The sequence below is a fragment of the Stenella coeruleoalba genome (genome assembly GCF_951394435.1).
Source record: "Stenella coeruleoalba genome assembly, chromosome: 16".
In the NCBI taxonomy this organism is placed as follows: domain Eukaryota; kingdom Metazoa; phylum Chordata; class Mammalia; order Artiodactyla; family Delphinidae; genus Stenella; species Stenella coeruleoalba.
Window position 1 is genome coordinate 58,762,886 of NC_137162.1, and position 15,671 is coordinate 58,778,556.

The 15,671-nt window shown below is 40.4% G+C and overlaps 1 long non-coding RNA gene across 1 annotated transcript; it reads left to right on the top strand.

Moving 5' to 3' along the window:
* The first annotated feature begins 4,308 nt into the window (after positions 1–4,308).
* LOC307175572 lies at positions 4,309–12,169 on the top strand. Its single transcript, XR_013824368.1, has 3 exons — positions 4,309–4,457; positions 11,122–11,304; positions 11,471–12,169. It is a non-coding gene; the product is annotated as an uncharacterized lncRNA (long non-coding RNA).
* The last annotated feature ends 3,502 nt before the right edge of the window (positions 12,170–15,671 follow it).

Consider the following 15,671-nt stretch of genomic DNA (forward strand, 5'->3'; position numbering starts at 1 on the left):
ACAATGACATCACGTGCCTCCTCATACGATGCCCAGAGACTAACACAGCCTCACTTTTGTGACATTCCTGCCAAAAAAAATAAATTATAAACATCAGGCAAACCCCCATAATTGAGGAACATTCTCAAAACAATTAGCTTGGGTTCTTCAAAGCTATTAAGATCATGAAAGATAACTGAGAAGCTATTCCAGATTGAAGAAGACTAAAGAAACATGACAACTAAAGGCAACATGAGACCCTAGATTGGATCCTGGACCTGTAAGGGACACTGTTGAGACATTAGGTGATATTTAAATTGGGTCTGTAGATTAGATGATATTATTGGATTGATGTTAATTTCCTGATTTTGATTGTTGTACTGTATCCTTACACTCAAGGTACACAAATTGAGATGTTAAAGGGTAATGGCACATCGTGTCTACAACTTATTCCCAAATTATTCAGAAATAATAAGTAGGGAACCAGGGTGAATATTTGGAAGATCTGTGTACTATTGTGGAACTTTTTTTGTTGTTTTGGTAAATTTGAAATTATTTCCAAATAAAAAGTTTTTAAAATGAAAAACTATGGCAGCTTATTCCCCAAATAGCTCTAACAACAGCAAAGCCCACAAACACCTGTGGAGGTTTAGGGAAAGCAAAACAAAAATTTTCACTTCAGTTATTTATGGCTGCATAATAAACCACTCCAAAATTCAGTGGCTTCAGTATATTAACCTGTCATGATTCTGTGGATTGATTGGCCTCAGCTGGGCAGTTCTGCTCCATGAGATGTCAGATGGGGCTGCAGTTATTTGGGGATGCATGAGGCTGGAACATCCAAGACAGCACATTCACATGTCTGGAGCCTTGGTGAGGACGGTTGGAAGGCTGGACTCAGATGGGCTGCTGGGATGGTTGGGCCTCTTTCTCCGTTCAGTCTCAGGGTCTCTCCCTTTATACATGGCTTTTCTAAGTCACTTCTCCACGTGATCTCTCCAGAGGGTAGCCAGACTTCTTACATGGCATTTCAAGACTCTTTTCAAAAGTGCAAAAGCAGAAATTGCCACGTATTCTTAAGGCTTAGGTCTAGAACTAGTCATCACTTTAACTGTGCTCTATTGGTTAAAACAAAACAAAAAAATTGGGGAAATAGTCAAACATATTAAAAGTACATGTGCTTTCATGTACCCATCACCTAGCTTTAAATTTTTGTATGACATTTTAAATCAAATTTAAATTATTAGTAGTTTAAAAAAAATGAGTTACAGGGTCAATCCAGATTCTATGTGGGAGGGGACTACACAAAAGCATGAATAGCAGGAGGTGTATCAGGGGCCATCTTTGGGGCTTAGCTGCCACAGCATCACAGCTAATTTACCAGTCTCCTTGCCAAAAATGTGTTATATTTCAAAATCATGTTAAATAAGTATGTAGTCTTTTAAAAGCCAAATGTGAACTAAAGCAATATAAAGCTGAGACATGCTCTAGATTTTTGTACAAGCTACCTCTTCTTCCTTCTATGTGACTAGTATGTAAGTTGTGGTTGTTTCTTGTGGTTTTTAAAATTTTGCTTTGTCTTCTCATTATAACCTTGTCATATCTGAACAGCAAGCTACCTTGATTTATGACGGTATTCTATTTTTTTTTTAAGATTTTTTTTGATGTGGACCATTTTTAAAGTCTTTATTGAATTTGTTACAGTACTGCTTCTGTTTTATGTTTTGGTTTTTTGGCCCCAAGTCATGTGGGATCTTAATGCCCTGACCGGGGATCAAACCCGCACCACCCACATTGGAAGGTGACGTCTTAACCACTGGACCACCAGGGAAGTCCTTATGAAGGTATTCTTTTTTTTTTTTTTGCGGTACGCGGGCCTCTCACCGTTGTGGCCTCTCCCGCTGTGGAGCACAGGCTCCGGACGCGCAGGCTTAGCGGCCATGGCTCACGGGCCCAGCCGCTCCGCGGCATGTGGGATCTTCCCAGACCGGGGCACGAACCCACATCCCCTGCATCGGCAGGCGGACTCTCAAACACTGCGCCACCAGGGAAGCCCCAATGAAGGTATCCTTGATTACATTTTTATTTATTCTTTAGGTTTCAAGGACAGGTTGAAATAACCAAATGGATTTTGATTATTACATTCACTATCATGAATGAAGTTTTAGCAGCTTTATCGAAATATAATTTAAATACTATAAAATTCATACATTTAAAATATACAGTTCAGTGGTTTTTATTATGTTTACAGAGTTATGTAACCATCACCACAAGCAGTTTTAGAATATTTTCATCGCCCCCAAAAGAAACCTGCTACCTGTTTTTAGTAAAAAAACATTTACCCACTCCCAGGTTAGTAGGTACCACTAATCTACTTTCTGTCTCTATTGATTTACCCGTTCTGGACAATTTATATAAATGGAATCATACAATATGTGGTCCTTTATGACTCGTTTCTTTCAATTAGCATAATGTTTTCAAGTTTTATCCCTGTTGTAGCATGTATCAGTACTTCATTCTTTTTATTGATGAATAATATTCCACTATGTGGGTACACCACATTTTGTATATCAATCAGCAGTTCATGGGCATTTGAATTGTTTCCACTTTGGGGCTATTATGAATAATGCCACTATGAACATTTATGTACACATTTTTGTGTGAATGTGGGTTTTCATTTTGGGGTGTTGGTATCTGGGCCTATGAATTTTTTTTAAATAAATTTATTTATTTATTTTTGGCTGCATTGGGTCTTCGTTGCTGGGCGCCGGCTTTCTCTAGTTGCCACAAGCAGCAGCTACTCTTCATTGTAGTGAGTGGGCTTCTCATTGCGGTGGCTACTCTTGTTGCAGAGCATGGGCTCTAGGTGCGTGGGCTTCAGTAGTTGTGGCACACGGGCTTAGTTGCTCCACGGCATGTGGGATCTTCCCGGACCAGGGCTCGAACCCGTGTCCCCTGCATTGGCAGGTGGATTCTTAACCACTGCGGCACCAGGGAAGTCCTGGGCCTGTGAATATTTTGATGTATTTTATAATACATTATTTTTATATATTTAATTAATTTTATACGATTAATTATATATAATTAATTGTATTTAATTACATTTATATGTTTAATTCGTTTTATATATTGTATAATATGCCTGGATCCATTGATTTTTTTTATGAGAAAGCTAATGGTTATTTTCCAGTTATTAAACTTCATCTTTCTAATATACAGTGAACTGCAAATAATAATTTGGAGGAAGAGGATTGGAGAAGTTGATAAGAACTTCACTCAAAGTATAAAGGAACTTAGCTTAGCTATTGAAGTATAATTGCCTAGTTTAAGATCCTGATTCTACCACTTGCAAGATGTGTGACCTTAGGCAAGTTACTTAACCTCTCTGAGCTTCAGTTTCTTTGTCGCAAAATGGAGCAAAATATAATAATAATAACTACCTCATAAGAGCACTGTGAGGATTAAAGTAGGTACCTCTAAACCTAGTGCTGGGCACAATGTAAATATATATTCATTGTTAGTAATTTTTATTAATTACTTATATACTGCCGCAGTTTTACATTTTTATTATGACCATGCATTGCATTTGAAAATTTAAAAGCAATTTTAAAATGTGTGAAGTCAACCTTAATATTGCTTGTTTACTAATTTAAATACACTCATATTACCAAATCATGTTTCAAGCTGGAAAATAGAGATTTGATCCAGCTTCCTTTGTGTCTGCATTTTAGATTCTCTAAGGATATGGAGACTAATGGCTTAAGGTCTGAACTGTGCTTTAGTTATTCTTTTCCATTTTACAAATCAAAGAGGGAGAATTTCCTGGGCAAAATAATAAAAATTCATGAAGCTGTGGTGCCATTTTTACCAAAACTGATCCTGAAACAAATACTAATAATATTAAATTTCCTAGTCTGCAAAGAATTGCCTTTATTATTCCATCAATCACTTGGATCTTTGAAGCAAAGCAGTTCTAACTACTTTTACTGACCCCTAAGGCTTTTTCGTTTTAGTGCAAAAGAACTCTTTTAATAATCTAGCATCTTGCCAAAGATCCTGTCTCAACTCCCTATAGCTGATTTGAGCATCCCATTTCAATTCATTGCCTGTGGAGCTAGTAATCATATGATTTCTCTAGTGACTCCAATCTTAAATAATAATATCCATCTAATAAGGCTTGTTCCATTTATAGGGCTTAAAGAGAAATTAGATTTTTAAGAAAAAACAGCAGCAATACTAGAAATAACTATTAAAATGTATTCTAGAAGCCATTTTCTGGCCTATTTTCTACTGTTTTATTCATGTTTCTGGTCAGAAGAACAGGAGTACAGAATGAAGAGCTTATGAGGTCCACACCCTGGTTCCTCCCACCACTCATGCTTGGACTCATAAGTTACCACTCACTAGGATCTCCAAACAAGACACCAGGACCATTTTCAAGACCTTAGGAGACCTGTAGCCTTTTAACCAACCAACCTGTAAGTACCTACAAGGTAACAAGTACTGTTCTCAAGGCTATCTTTATGCGTGTGTGTATTACAGCTTTACTGAGATATAGTTTATATACTATGCAATTCACCCACTTAAAGTGTACAGTCAGTGGTTTTTACTATATTCACAGAGTTGTACAGCCATCACCACAATCAATTTTAGAACATTTTCATCACCCCAAGTAGAAACCCCATACCAATTAACAATACTCCCCTTTTCGTCCCAGCTCTAGGCAACTGCTAATCTATTTTCTGTCTCTATGAACTTACCTATTCTGTAAATTTCATATAAATGGCATCATATAATATGTGGCCTTTTGCGTCAGACTTCTTCCACTTAGCATAATGCTTTAGAGGCCCATCCATTATGTTGTACCATATATCAGTACTTCATTTCCTTTTAAGGCTGAATAATATTCCATTGTATAGGTATACCACATTTTGTTTATCCATTCATCAGTTGATGGACATTTGGGTTGTTTCTACTTAGCTACTGTGAATAATGCTGCTGTGAACATTCATGTGAAAGTTTTTGTGTGAACATGTTTTCTTTTTTTATTTCTAAGATTTTTTTTTGATGTGGACCATTTTTTTCTCAACATCTTTATTGGAGTATAATTGCTTTACAATGGTGTGTTAGTTTCTGCTTTATAACATAGTGAATCAGCTATACATTTACATATATCCCCATATCTCCTCCCTCTTGCGTCTTCCTCCCACCCTCCCTATCCCACCCCTCTAGGGGGTCACAAAGCACTGAGTTGATCTCCCTGTGCTATGCAACGGCTTCCCACTAGCTATCTATTTTACACTTGGTAGTATATATAAGTCCATGCCACTCTCTTACTTCGTCCCAGCTTATCCTTCCCCCTCCCCATGTCCTCAAGTCCATTCTCTACGTCTGCGTCTTTATTCCTGTCCTGCCCCTAAGTTCTTCATAATCTTTTTTTTTTTTTAGGTTCCGTATATATGTGTTAGCATACGGTATTTGTTTTTCTCTTTCTGACTTACTTCGCTCTGTATGACAGACTCTTGGTCCATCCACCTCACTACAAATAACTCAATTTTGTTTCTTTTTATGGCTGAGTAATATTCCATTGTATATATGTGCCATATCTTCTTTATCCATTCATCGTTCAATGGACACTTAGGTTGCTTCCATGTCCTGGCTCTTGTAAATAGAGCTGCAATGAACATTGTGGTACATGACTCTTTTTGAATTATGGTTTTCTCAGGGTATATGCCCAGTAGTGGGATTGCTGGGTCATATGGTAGTTCTATTTGTAGTTTTTAAGGACCCTCCATACTGTTTTCCATAGTGGCTGTATCAATTTACATTCCCACCAACATTTCTCCACACCCTCTCCAGCATTTATTGTTTGTAGATTTTTTGATGATGGCCATTGTGACCGGTGTGAGGTGATACCTCATTGTAGTTTTGATTTGTATTTCTCTAATTATTAGTGATGTTGAGCATCCTTTCATGTGTTTGTTGGCAATCTGTATATCTTCTTTGGAGAAATGTCTATTTAGGTCTTCTGCCCATTTATGGATTGGGTGGTTTGTTTTTTTGATATTGAGCTGCATGAGCTGCTTGTAAATTTTGGAGATTAATCCTTTGTCTGTTGCTTCATTTACAAGTATTTTCTCCCATTCTGAGTGTTGTCTTTTCATCTCTTTTATGGTTTTCTTTGCTGTGCAAAAGGCTTTAAGTTTCATTAGGTCCCATTTGTTTATTTTTGTTTTCATTTCTCCATTTCTTTAATATTTCTCTAGGAGGTGGGTCAAAAAGGATCTTGCTGTGATTTATGTCATAGAGTTTTCTGCCTATGTTTTCCTGTAAGAGTTTTATAGTGTCTGCCCTTACACTTAGGTCTTTAATCCATTTTGAGTTTATTTTTGTGTATGGTGTTAGGAAGTGTTCTAATTTCATTCTTTTACATGTAGCTGTCCAGTTTTCCCAGCACCACTTATTGAAGAGGCTGTCTTTTCTCCATTGAATGTTTTTGCCTCCTTTGTCATAAATTAGGTGACCATATGTGCATGGGATTATCTCTGGGCTTTCTATCCTGAACCACTGATCTATATTTCTGTGTTTGTGCCAGTACCATACTGTCTTGGTTACTGTAGCTTTGTAGTATAGTCTGAAGTCTGGGAGCCTGATTCCTCCAGCTCTGTTTTCTTTCTCAAGATTGCTTTGACTATTCGAGGTCTTTTGTGTTTCCATACAAATGATGTGGGCCATTTTTTAAAGTCTTTTTATTGAACTCGTTACAATAGTGTTTCTGTTTTATGTTTTGTGTTTTTGTGGCCCTGAGGCATGTGGGATCTCAGCTCCCTGACCAGGGATCGAACCCGCACCCCCTGCATTGGAATGCAAAGTCTTAACCACTGGACCGCCAGGGAAGTCCCAAACATATGTTTTCATTTCTCTTGGGTATATACCTAGTAGTGGAATTACTGGGTCATATGGTAACTCTGTGTTTAACCTTTTGAGAAACTGCCAAACTGTTTTCCAAAGTGGCTGTACCATTTTACATCAAGGCTATCTTAAGGTCTACTTGGTCTGGGGTTAATTGTTCCATTTGGGTATGGACTTGGAAACAGGCCTTTGCTGTTCAGGTAAGAAACTTCTGTCAAAGATTTTCACCTTTTTTAAAGTTAAAAAAATAAAATGATTAGCATTCCTCTGTTTAGAAAGAAAAAGAATGAACCTATTTATCAAGTTTCCAGAATACTATAGACTCTTATGGAGCACTTGCTTCTTCTCACCCTAAGAAGCTGAGTAGGCTTTAAGGGCAGGTGGACAAGGCATCGTGGTATAAATTAAGGGGCATTACAAAATAAAATGTCCCCAGTATCGCAAGGAAATTCTTTGTCTCATTTACAATATAACAACATTCCTGGTTACGGAAGTCAGACGTTCATATGGGCTAATAAATTTTTTTCATTTATTTTTTTTAATATATGGTTTTAGTGAAATTCAGTATTTACATACATTCTTTTTTTTTGGCCGCTTGCGTGACAAGTGGGATCTTGGTTCCCTGACCAGGGATCAAACCCGTGCCCCTTGCAGTGGAAGCACAGAGCCCTGACCACTGGACTGCCAGGGAAGTCCCATGGGCTAATAAATTTTTATTGTAGTCACTCACACCTTAGCACAAATTACTTTAATAATCACATTTTCCTCCTAACCCCTGGTTAAATACAGCTGACTCAAACTAAGGTGTTCTGATAGTAGAGGAGGTACTAAAGAAAGGAAGGAAAAGGACAGTTGATTCTTGAACAACAAGGTTTGAACTTCACGGGTGCACTTATCCACAAATATTTTTTCAGTGGTAAAAACTGCAGTACTATAACATCCGTGATTTGTTGAATACATGGATGGGAAAGTGTGGATACGAACTACATATACAGAGGGCTGACTATACCAAGATTTTTTTTTTTTTTTTTTTTTGCGGTACGTGGGCCTCTCACTGTTGTGGCCTCTCTCGTTGCGGAGCACAGGCTCCGGATGTGCAGACTCAGCGGCCATGGCTCACGGGCCCAGCCGCTCTGCAGCATGTGGGATCTTCCTGGACCGGGGCACGAACCCGTGTCCCCTGCATCGGCAGGCGGAGTCTCAACCACTGCGCCACCAGGGAAGTCCCTATACCCAGATTTTTTACTGTGCTGAGGGTCAATGCCCCTAACCTCTGAGTTGTTGAAGGGTCAACTGTAATTTTAGAACCTAAAAAGGGGAATTTAGAACGTGCTATACACATTACATTTATTAGATTACTCCTCATAACAACTCCATAAGATAAGCACTATTATTTTTAGTTTAAAAGAAAGGAAAAAGTTTCAAAAAGTTAAGTAATTTACTGAAGGTCACAAAGGTTCTATGTAAGGAGGTAGGATTTTAATTCGAATCTATTTGATTCCAAAGAATCGGAGCATCCTCCTTCTGTTCTGAGTAGAGAGCAGACACTAGTGGGACTCTGGGGCTGGGAAGGAGGGAGTGGGGAGAGCAGGGCTGTGCTGTGCAAAACCAAACTTTGCCTTCTCTACAAACTTTTCTCGTACCCCTGGTTACCACAACCACTTGCTGGCAGCACCCCCGACCCCCAATGGTTCTGCTGTGCAGTAGTGCTAATGAGTCCCTAAATGCTTCCCGCTTAGTGGAGCTACCGTATATGACTAAGTTAAGACTCCAGCAACTACTGCTGCCTGGGCCACACACACTCCAGCAAAACTTCCTTATTTGGAAAAGTCTTTTCCATCCTCTTTGGGCAGAAAGAATACAATCTCACATTTAAGAAAAACAAAATGCTTTGACCTGAATCAGAAGGGGCACTCAAAACACTAAAACACAGAGATATGCCAAAAAGATCAAGTATATTTCTGAATGCTTTCTCAGGTGGAAGGTGGGGGGCAGGGAATGAGATTGCTTCATCAGAGAGTAAAAGAACAGTCACACATCCCTTTTTCTTTAACTCCAGATGCTTTTCTAGTTAGCAATAAGCTTTAAATCTCAGTTATATGAAATTGAGCACACTTTTTACTGGAGTTAAGAAAAAATACCTTTTGAAATTGTTGATTTTTGCCGGCAGAAGACTATACCTTTTCGGATATGGTTTAGCATTGCTTCTCACACCCTGAATAGAGGTTATATTTGAAAAGGCAGGGTAGATATATGCAGATATGGGCCAGTGAGGTCAGCCTGAGTGTTGGCTCCTGTCATCCCAAGAAACTGCCCGGGAGCAGTTTGGTAGAAAAATGAAAAGAGGAGACTTAAGTCTCAACTCTGCCACTAACTTGCTGGGTGAACTTGGGCAGCTTAATTAACTTCTCTGAGTAGACCTCAGTTTGCTCTTTTCTGAAGAGAGGTTGGACTAAATGACTTCCAACAGCCTTTCCAGAATTGACTTTCTATTTATGGTTTCCATGATTGAGGAGAGGGCTTGTCTAGGCTAAAATATGCCATAAAAACCATGGGTTTCTGATGTTCTCTAGACCCACCCCTCGTTTCCTAACTTCCCTCTTGGTACCCCTACCCTCTCAGCCCTTCTGGAGTTCAGGGCCTTAGTGCTGCTTTCTGGCTTCCTGGAGGAACCTCCTAAAGGGCCCATTGGTAAGCAAAGTATAATAAACTGGATATTATCCCCAGTGCTTATCAAGTCTTATCTGTCCCATGTTCCATTCCCCCAGAGTCTGCTTTCAACCACCTGGCCCTTGGTGATGATGGATCAAATCAGATAAAATAACCTCCCTTGATATTTACTGACAGGTAGCCCCACTCACAAAAATACCTTTAAAATAATCAGAATATACACCTCAGAGGTCCTATTATCTGCATTATTTATTTATGTGGAAGGAGAGTGTTGATGTGGGGTCATCCTGTGCCCCTCAAATTACATGAAGGTTGGATTGCTTTCTCTGATCAGTGACACTTGGGGAAGTTGTCTTATCTTGGCAGGAATATTGTAAACTCAAGTTGGAGATTTTGTTTTTCTGTGCATTAATCTGCAACTAATGCCAGTGAACATTATCCTTGTTTAATTACATTCAATAACCAACTGACACAACTTCCCCTGGGAAGAAGCTTATCCAACTCTGACTCATGCTTTACAGCATGTTGGATTTGAGGAAATGGATAATATACGCCCCGCTGGCTTTGGAATTTTAAACAGAAACCCACATGCCGCCAAGTCTCCGGCTTACTCCCAAATATGGGAGAATGTGTGCCCCAGCCACAGTTGCAAGAGGCATGCTCAGCGTGACAAAAGGCAAACCCACGGTGTGTGCTGAGCTCCAGACCAGACGTGGAAGGCCAGAGCCAGCATCCACTTAACAGAAACAGAAAACCTTAGGAAAGGGGAGAGAGGCTGCCACCCCTAAGGAATGTCCCTTGTATAGAGTTATCTTGATGATGTCATGGCAGTGAATTTCTTATTAAAATTAAAATGAATCCTGAGCTTCAGGAACAAACGAGGAGCATCTTCAAGAGGCTAACCTTTTAGGGCAGTGCTTACAGACACAGCCTGTCAGAACAGGAGATGAAATCATACCAGCCTTGTGCTGAGCTGGCCAGGTCACCCTGGACCCAGATCATGAAAAGAAACCCTCTGGTGGCCGGTGTGCCCCAGGATTCTCTGAGAATCAGAGATGTTGCCAGGGTAGAACTAATTGGGGCAATTGCTCTTATGTCTGAGCTGAGAGTGCAGGGGGCAGTATCCCAGAGCAGGAAGAGATGGCTCCTCAGCTGGAAGCCAGAAAAAAGAGGCTCACAGTCCCCTTCAACCACGCCCCCATCTCCATGTCTGAGCCTGCCCTCCGTCTGCCCAGACACCACTGAATCTGCCCAGACACCACTAAGTCTCCACATGCCCTCTTACAATCTTACAAACTCTCTTCCCCTAACAGCTATCCTTATTCTTCTTTTCTTTAAAAACAAAAACAAAAAACAAAAAAAAAACTTTACTGTTTTTATTTTAAAAATATGTGTTTGTTGAAAAAAAATCGAACAGTATAGAAATATAACAATAACAGTTCCCATTTATGGAGTGTTTTCTCTGCATAAGACACAGTATTAAAGCACTTAATGTGCATCATTTCATTCACACTTCATAATATCCCTATGAAGCAGGTTTATTTTCATTCCCTTTTACAGATAAGAAGATTAAAGTTCATACAGGTGAAGTAAATTGCCCAAAGTCACGCAGCTAGTACACAGCAAGGCTGAGATTTGAACACAAGTGTTTGCTCTCTGAAGGCCGTGTGCTTAAGTATTACATACGCTACCTTAAAAAGTACAAAGAAGAGAGAGGTATCAACTCCACACCAGGACTCAAAGGTAACCTCTGCTATTGTCCTTCCAGACTTCTCTTTACATACATGTGTGTGGTGTTCATTTTAACCTGATTTTAGTAGAATAAAGTCTGGGGTTGGTTAGGCTTCTAGGAAGAGGGATAATGAGTGACCCACAGTAATTGATCCAGATTTCTCTTCCCCTTAAAAAGCTCTAGGTCAGGGAACGTTGGCTGAGTCCCAGGCCCTCTGCTGGTGTCCGAGAGGCTCAGATGTCTTCCTGGGAGTGTCATGCCAAGCACACAGTAAGCACTCAATTAATTCTCTCCAGTGGTACTGTAAGGGACAGATTTTTCTGGGATCCTTGGCCTCTGCTCCAGTGTAGGTATTTAGGAGCTGTGAGTGCCTTTCCTCTCCAAATGGTGCTGGTGCCAGTGTTGGAGCCAAATAAAAAACCAGCTGCCCCAGTGAGCCTAGAAGTGCAGACATGTCATCACTGTGGACAGCAAAATGAATGCTACCACTGCTGTCCTGGGACTGCCACTTAAAGCCCTTGCTGAACTTGTAATCCCAATCTTTCTCATGACTGCTTAATGAAGCAGGAAGCTTTGGGGACAGAGGTAGTCACAGCTGAGGCTGAATGTGTGTTGTGGGACTAGAGGGAACAGAGTGGGACCTGGATTCAGTAGCATTTCTAGAACTTACAGTCACTCCTGTCATCTGGTCCAGCCTGGCTTCAGGGGGTTGGAGAGTCACCCGTAGCCAACAAAAGGACTGACTTCAGGGGGCAGTGACGTTTCCCTGTTTGGTCACAAGACCTTAGCTTAGCAAGCAGAGCAAATGCTTGTCACAATAAGAACTCAGGAAACCTATCTTTCCTTCCCACCTCCCGCTAACCAGTACCTCCCCTGCTACACACACAACCACACACATTCCCTTTAAAAAATTATAAAGTGGTGAATTTTATGTTGCAGAAATTTTACCACAATTTTTTTAAAGGTACCAACCCAAATTAAATATTCTATTTTCTCTCCTTATTCCTGTGTCTGCATATTCGTCAGGTTCTTTTTTTCCCCAAGCAGTGTAATATACATTGTGGAATTTGATCCTCTCAACTTGTGATATAATAAGAGTAGTTATCCTTAGTTCCCTAAACCAGGGATTACTAATTTTTTAAACTTTTTGTGGAAGTATAACATATATACAGAAATGTGCACACATCATAAATATACAGCTCTATAAATTTTCAAAAGGCAAACATTGCTATGTATCCAAAACCTAAATGAAGAAACAGAACATCACTAGCACCTCAGAAGCCCTCTTTTGACCCCATTGTAGCTACTAATCACTGAAAGGAAATCCCTATTCATAGATTAAAGGCATAGATTAATTTTTCCTGTTTTTGAACTTGACATAAATGGAATTATAACTATGTATTCTTTTGTGTTTGATTTCTTCCACCTAATGTTATATTTGTGATATTCACCCTTATTGTTGTATGTAGTTATCTCATTGTTGGATAGTGGATTATGTGAATTCACCGTGGATTATTTATCTATTCTATTGTTGGTGGACATTTGAATTGCTCCTCATTTTTAGCTATTACAAATAGTGCCGCTGTGAATATTCTTATACGTGTCTTTTGTTGAACATATGTATTTCTAGAAATGTGATTGCTAACCATAGGGTACACATATGTTCAACTACGGCAGATATTGCCAAGCAGTTTTCCAAAGTAGTTGTACCAATTTACACTCCCATGAGAAATGAATGAGAGTTCCAGTTGCTCATATTCTCACTAACACTTAGTGTTGTCTGTCATTTTCATTTTGGCCATTTTGGTGGGTGTGTAAGGATATCCTATCGTGCTTTTCATTTGCATTTTCCTGCTTGTTAGTGAATTGAGTACCTTTTCATATATTTATTAGACATTTGAATATTTTAGGGACTCTTTAAAGTTTTATTTCTTGGTTATTAAAGTAATACAGCTAATTGAAGAAGGTTTGGCAAATATAGAAAGGAATCATGGTAGATTTGTACTATGTCAACTTAGCTAAATGTTCGAACTATGTTTTTCAGAATTGCTTTCCTTGTCTGGTTCTGGGCTAGGGTTGCCCACAAGAACATTTGCACAATGTCTGGAGAGAAGAAGCAAAACACCCATGTTTATGCTCAGGTGTAGAATCAGGCACTGTTGTAACTCACACACATTGTCTCAGTTCTGCTGGCTCACCTTGTTGGCCCTGGGATTAGCAGTTAGGCCCACAACTCCTTTGGTTCCCACCAAATCTCATCCTTCAGACTTTTCAACTCCTGGGCCAAATGTATGTTTAGCTCCATGACAAAGGACCCAGTAAGAGACTAACACAGCTTCCAATTCACCCTGTGGGCACCACATTTTTTTTTGCAAGTTCCAGTTTGACTTTGTTCTCCCATACTTCATGTCTAGCTACTCTTCCTGACCACCTGCCCCCCTGACTTCAGGCCCAGCACCAGAAGCATACACAACAGTCACATACAAGCTGTTTAACCAGCTCCCACAATTGCAAAATGTCAAATCTTTATAATAAACTTCTTTTTTTTATAAATTTATTTTATTTATTGATTGATTTATTTTTTTTTTGGCTGTGTTGGGTCTTTGTTGCCGCATGCAGGCTTTCTCTAGTTGCAGTGAGTGGGGGCTACTCTTCGTTGCGGTGCACGGGCTCCTCATTGCGGTGGCTTCTCTTGTTGCGGAGCACGGGCTCTAGGCGTGCAGGCTTCAATAGATGTGGCACATGGGCTCAGTAGTTGTGGCTCACGGACTCTAGAGTGCAGGCTCAGTAGTTGTGGCGCACGGGCTTAGTTGCTCCACGGCATGTGAGATCTTCCCAGACCAGGGCTCGAACCCATGTCCCATGCATTGACAGATGGATTCTTAACAACTGCACCGCCGGGGAAGTCTCTGGTTTTCTTCTTAATGCCTGTATCAGTCAGTGTTTAATCAGAGAAGCAGAACTACTAGGAATGGTGCAAAAAGCCTAAAGGCCTTCCCCTCCCCACCAAACACAGCTCCCCAGATGTCAGAGATGTAGTCCTTTGATTTAAGCATTACTATCTCAAGGTCTCTTTTAAAATATAAGCACTCCTGAGAGAGGTAACACCTGAAATCCTTAACTCTTCAGAATGAATGATCCCTCAGATGCAGTGATAAGTGAGTCGGTATCATAAAAGCTTTGGTTGAGAACAGGCTGGTCAGGGGGCAGCCAGGGGGATGAGAAGCCAAAGGCAAACTTTGCCTCATTTGCAATTTGTCCCAGAGCCTCCTGGGCTCTGAGTTTTACAAGGACAAGATTCAACAGGGCTTTCCTGCTCAAGTCTGAAGCTTGGCATCGGCTCTGCTCCTTACTGGAGGGCGGACTCACCAGGAGGACAGATTTACTTCCCTGAGAAGAACAGAACCAGAGAGAAGCAACTGGAGATGGAGAGCATTTCAGAAACTAGTGGTGATGAGAAGAAACTGGTGACACCCTCCCTCCCAGCCAGTTCTGCCTGGCTGGTTTCTTAAAGAGGAACAAAAAGGGGATATTGTGGTAAATCTTTCTTGTTTTGTTTTATTTTTCTGTTCCAACGGCTAGAGATACTGTTGGCCTCTTTCCCCTTTTGCTCCTGTCAGCACCCTCCCAAGCAAAGGGGACAGTTACCCCACAGGTTGGCTACTGAGCTGGGACCTCCAGGCTGGCAGGGAGGCCACAGCCCAAAGCATAGGAGTGCCCAGGGGTAACATTATCCTGCCAGAGCTAAACAAGGAACCAAGTGTTTAGAATAACTTCAAGAAAGTCGTAGGCGTTTCCTCTGTCAGGGAAACAAGAAACCACAGTGAGATAATGGATAGCTATATTCAGGTCACAGATTATCAGCTGCCACTGCTGCTTCCTGTTCAGAACTCAATGAAACTTCTTTCTAGTCACTGGAGCTTCATGGATAATGCAAGCGTGACAACATTTAGTGCTGTGCGGCTTGGGAGCACTGCCTGGGGATCTGACACAACCCAGTGATGAATTATTTTTGGTGGGGGTGAGGCTTCAGGGACCTGTTCTTGGTGGGGTAAGTGGTGGATGAGAAGCAACAGTGAGAATAACTTTTGCCAAACTCAGTTTTTTTTGTTTCAGGCTCTTGGACTAAGAGAGTTTTGTGCATTATCTCATTCGACTCTTAAAATTACCTGAGGCAAAAAAGTGTTGGCAAGGATGTAAAATTAGACCCCTTGTACATTGTTCGTGGGAATGCAAAATGGTGCAGCCACTATGGAAAGCAGTGTGGAGGTTCCTCAAAAATTAAAAATAGAACTGCCACATGATCTAGCAATCCCACTCCTGGGTATCTATCCAAAAGAATTGAAATAAGAATCTCAAAGAGATATTAGCACTGCCA